Source organism: Argentina anserina, chromosome 1 (genome assembly GCF_933775445.1).
Source record: "Argentina anserina chromosome 1, drPotAnse1.1, whole genome shotgun sequence".
Taxonomy (NCBI): Eukaryota; Viridiplantae; Streptophyta; class Magnoliopsida; order Rosales; family Rosaceae; genus Argentina; species Argentina anserina.
The window spans coordinates 11,021,986-11,027,985 of record NC_065872.1 but is presented as its reverse complement, the minus strand read 5'-3'; positions in this window follow the sequence as shown (position 1 = coordinate 11,027,985).

Here is a 6,000-nt window from a genome sequence, read left to right as displayed (position 1 = left end):
TCGGCCCTGTCCACGACCATTTTCCAAATTCATCACCATTCAACAATTAACACTCAGTCATATATGTGAAGTCTCGAATTCGACAAAATAGATCCAACTGATATCAATCATGAAATTTCAGAAGAAAGTGAATCATCGGAGTATCATCACAATACTCCCTACATGACCAAACCATAAGGTATGGCTCCTAACACTCTCGCGTACCCGGCGACATATCAATACCGAGGAGCATGTGATGGGTGCCCGCCTGCAGTCGGATCATCGCTCCCGGATGATATTGATAATTGCCAAATACGCACTTAGGCTCTGATACCAACTATAACGACCCCAAAATTTCGAGTATAAAAACTCAAAATTTCAAAATCGTTAAACACCAAACAATCTCAACGAATCGAAATCATTTAAAATGCCACAGCGGATCATCTCTGAGTTCAAAATACAACTCAGTCAAACCGATTATTACAACCCAAATTATAATTCAATATTATAACAATGGAATTGCGTAATCCTCATAACAAACTCACAAGATAGTCACACAAAATCCTCACACCAGTTGGAGATAAATAACTTCAAGTCCACTGAGCGGTACGTCAATTCCCACTAATCCACACCTGCGGAGTTATCCACTACACCATCGAATTGGTGCACCGGGATTATAAACACAAACCCGGTAAGCTTTACAGCTCGTATAAGTAAAATGAAAATCTAACTCGCATAACAATATATTCGAAAATCCAGAAATCAAACAAATATAAATGCACTCATGAGTGAATGGACGGCCCATCTCGTTGTCCCAAAGAAATACGAAATGAAACGCTCATGAGAAATTAAGTAACCCTTTTGGTTACCCAAATGCATTTATAATACAGGTACCAAAAACGCTGGAACACATCTGTTACCCCTCTCGTAATACACCGCCGATATTGGGCAACCACCCGCTACCCAACATCTAAAAATACGAGTACTCATGAGCAGATAACCACCCGTTACCTCACATGCAGTACTCCGGCAGACAGACTAGAGCTCTAACTGTATCGTAACTTTCGCCCGGCCAAAGGCTAGGTTCCGACTTGCCAAACACGTACAATAATCTCACATCATATTGTACAAAATCAAGTCCGAAGACAAATCAACATTTTAACAATCTCCATGTTAAAATTACGTACAATAATCTCACATCATATTGTACAAAAATCAAGTCCGAAGACAAATCAATATTTTAACAATCTCCATGTTAAAATCACGTACAATAATCTCACATCATAATGTACCAAAAATCAAGTCCGAAGACAAATCAACATTTTAACAATCTCCATGTTAAAATCACGTACAATAATCTCACATCATATTGTATAAATCAAAATCACATGCTCGATATATAAATCTCGTCATCAAAATGACATAATCACGATAAAATCATAACAGTATATTATATAGCAAACTATATATATATGTACATATTTACCATTTATACAATATATATATAATTCATTATATCATATACATGTCATATTTCATAAACACGTCCGAAGACAAAAACTCGTCCGAAGACAAAACATTTTAACAAACTCATGTTAAAACCACGTACAATAATCACACCTCATATTGTACAAAAATCAAATCACATGCTCAATATTTAATTCTCGTCATTCGAAATGACCAATTCCAATGAATTCATAACAGTATATAATATAGCAAACTATATATATGTACTTATTACAATTTATACAATATATATGTAATCCACTATATTGTATACATGTCGTAATTCAATATTAAAAACTCTTGCAAAATCTTGAATCACCGTAAGGGTAGATTCGTAAATAAGTGAGATTTTACTCACCTTCTTTCCTGCGTGCAACTTCCACGACCCTGAAAGTAATTTCCTCACTCGTTTCGTCAGTCACCTAATAGCACGATAAATGCTTTAGAAAATGATACTTAAAATATCAGGTGACGAGTTCAGCACAGCTAAATGTTGTTCATAAAACATTGTTCACATAACACTGTTCATGTTTACTAATCAATGTTTTTACTAAACCATTGTTCACAGGTATTGTTTTTTATCAAAACACTGTTTACAGTTACTGTTTTACCATGCACTGTTCACATTTACTGTTACAGAGACTATTCACATGAACTATTCATGTGGCGTAACTGTTCACAGTCACTGTTACAGCTCACTATTCACAGTTACTATTCATGCGACGGTACTATTCACAGTTACTATTCATGTGGCGTTACTGTTCACCGACCGCCACCAATCATCACCAAATTTCACCACCACAACCTAAACAACATTTCCAACAACTTCCTAGTTGACACCAAGGTCTAAATCCGAGCCTAAACAGTCAAAACAACGAAGAACATAAATTTGGCACTATTCACAATCCTAGAAATTGAAATTTTGATTCGGGTACTTACACTTCGATTTGGCTCGATTCCTTTTGTGGGAATGTTGCTGGGACTGAGCCAAGCAAAACCCCCCAAGAATCTCGAGCTATGGTGGCCGGATGAGGCGGCGCCGACACAACAGTAACTTCCGGCGGTTGCTACACCGTGTGTGGTTGTCGCCAGAGTGTAAGGCGTAGCCCAAAAGATGGATATCGTCGAGCCCGTCCGTTTGATAGGTGGCACGACACGAGGCGACGTCAGATGGTGGAGAAATCGGCCGGAGAAAGTTTTTGGGTCGGGTGAACAGTACCCGAGCTCGGGTGAACAGTAACCGAGCGGATTTTTAGAAAAAAACTGATTTTCTGATTTTTAATCTCCTCTCCTTCCTTTTATACTATTTCCAAAATCGGAAACGAACTTCCGACGTTAATAACTTTCGCGTCCGACGTCTGATTCGAACGCGTGACGTGTCCACGAACTCGTATCGATGAGCTCTACGACTTTCGTGAAGGAAGTTTTCGCAACCGAGCGACGGAATAAAAGTCGATCTATACCTTGCGGTAACGTTACGATCTTCCGTTTTCGTTTCGAAATGTCGCAAACCTCCAATTGTCGTCTTGAATTAATTTCACAAGTTTAACACTTTGAAAATACTCGACATTTAGTTTCTAAAAATTCGGGTTATTACAGTGATCCACTACTATCAGTAAGCCAGATCGATGTGATGTAAGTGGACTCATAGACGATTATCTACAAAGATTGTTGAAGAATCGGATTAGATGACGCTAGCTAAATATGGTTTATTGTAATTAAGTTATGAATTTATTTTATAAGCATGAATTTCTGATTATAACTTACAACATACAAATTTTGTATCAGTATGTATATAAGTAAAATGGGATGACTATAATATTTAAGCACACCTTTCGAATAAAAACTAAGAGGAAATAGCAGGAACCGATGGATGCTTGAGCACCTCTATTGAGTAATGAACATATGGAAATGTTTTTAAAATGTTGAGATATAGGAAGAAACTAAGAAATAATAAGTACCAAGAAGTTTTGTCAAATAAACAACTTTTCATATCTATATGAAAGTGATTAATCTAATATAACGGACTGATGCTTCAAACAATATTTCATGCATCCCTATCCCATCTCATTGTATACATTTTGGCTGAAAATAGTGCTTAATTGTGGGAAGTCTATTAACTCAATAAGTGGTGGCCGTATGTTGAAGTTGACGGTTCGTCTATCATGCAGCTCCACATATGATGCAGATCAAATCATCACCATTTAATTTTTATAAAATTGGCTCTTGTGGTCCTCATTACATTTCTTTCTCCATTTGTTTGGTCTGTTTTTTTTTTGCACACATATATAAATTGAATAACATGATGCAAAGCTGCATGTTAGAATTTTCCGTTGTTAATGCTCTTTTTTAGATTTTGATATATGTCAACATGTTACCTTTTCCTCTTTGATCTTCTTTGCCATTTTGCCGATGAGATGATGAATAACCTTACGGAATATTATATATAATTGAATAAGTTACCATCAGTAGAAGCTAAAGTATACCAATACATTTTATATTCTAATCTCGGTAAAAGTGTACGATCATGAAATCTCAAACTTTTAAGTATTCGAAGGTTCAAGCATGTGAAGAGGTGAAGAGGAAAGTGTTAAGAATATAAGTAATTATGTTGAAGGGTTATTTCAGTTAATAGATTATATAGGACTATATATAAAAAAAAATGATGTACTCTTTTGTTTCTAACCAAGAATATTCAGTTAATAGGCTATATATATAACTTTCTTATCCGAGAAAACATGAAATTTTTTTCTAGAGAGAGAAGCTCTGCCTTCTCACTAGAAAACTTTTTCTTCCTCCTACCCACTCTTTACCCTGCCATAAACCTCAATCCCACCCCATTGATCTCCCTCCCCACCTGATTATATCCCTCAATCCGTCCTATCCCTTCATGCACCAAGGCAACACTGACTGGGATGTGGAAGTCATTAGGCCAGATTCGAATTATCAGAGTGAAGAAGAATATGTACTCCATCACAGTGGGGTCGGAGAAACTTGCTACGAAGCTCATTGATGGTAGCCCTTGGGATATGAGAGGGATATGCTTCTCAGTCCATATCTGGCCTAGATCATTAACCCTCGATGAGCTGAATACTATGAGAGTGTCTTACTAGATTCAGGCACATGGGATTCCTCCAAAGTTGATGAAGGAAAAACTAATGGCCGGAAATTGGGGAATATGCTTGGGTCTGTTTTGGATGTTGAAGATCCAGGGGTAGTTGGAAATCGCGGCTATTTGCGGTTGAGAATCGATTTTGATGCATCTCATCCTCTGGCTACTTTCATCAACTTCCCTAGAAGATTTACGCTCCGACTAAGATTTACCTCTGGTATGAGAATCTAAAGAAATTTTGTTTCAAGTGTGGAAAACTAGGCCATCAAAAATTGTGGTGTGGATGTAGTATCCATCCTCTTATTGTGAAGCTGTTAGATCTGATTTTTTCCATAGAAACCCATTCTTCCCTAGGCAACCTAAAACCCCCCAATTACTCTTATTGAGGAAGCAAAACACTTTAAAGCAGTAGAAACATCAAATACTAAACATGTCGGTGCTATCAGAGCTTCATCCAAGAAAAGAAACCAAAGTCTCGGCTGGTTGAAGAGGGTGAACCTCGGTCGAGTAAGAGGGGTAAAGTTCCTCTATCTCCGGGTCTGAGACTATCTTCTAATTCTGGTAGCAGGGTAGGGGAAGGAAAGGCTCTGGCCGTGGATGAGTTTGATTGAGCTTTTGTAAAGATACCAACCCAGTAGTACAACAAACAATATTTCTCACAATTTCCCAATACTTATGGTAGAATAAACCTGAAAAACCATCTGGTCCTGAAGCCTTGAGAGCTCCAACTTGAAAGGTAGCCGTCTTCACTTCCTCAATGGTGACCGGTCCACATAAAACATTGTTCATCTTCGAAGTGATGATTGGTTGTACCCCACAAAGAGCATTTCCCCAACTTCTCGAACCATCACTAATAAAAATATGATTGAAATGGCTTTCAAACTCACCACGAATATGAGACTGGCCAACGTCTGTTATAAGCCTGCTCTCCAAGCGCCGGGCTGTTAATTCACAGAAGTTATGGGCTTGTGGAGAATGGGAAATTACAGAGATTGGAATGTTGTTGTCAGCTAAAAGCTAATTATAAATGGTTTGACTGTTGGATTTAAATTATTAACCAGGACTACTTCTTCCTCATTTGATGAAGGTGGAAAGTGGGTCTCACTATAACAACCTCAGCTCCAGAACGTCGCCGAGAAGGTTCTTGTCGAAATTGGAGGAAGAATTGAACTGGGTATAGAGATAGAGAGCTAGTCTCACCAATACGAGGTTGAAGGGATGACCGGAGCTCCAAGCTTTATTGGAAATTCTCTGATTGAACCTCACTGCCCCTATTTCGATCTAGAGCAAACTTGGGTATATGCTTGATCGAGGAGTATGGTTAGGAAGATAAAAGAGAGGTGAACGTGAAGGTGGGCCTGTATGTGTTAGACCTCGCCGGACGGCGGCGGTGCGAGGCCGAC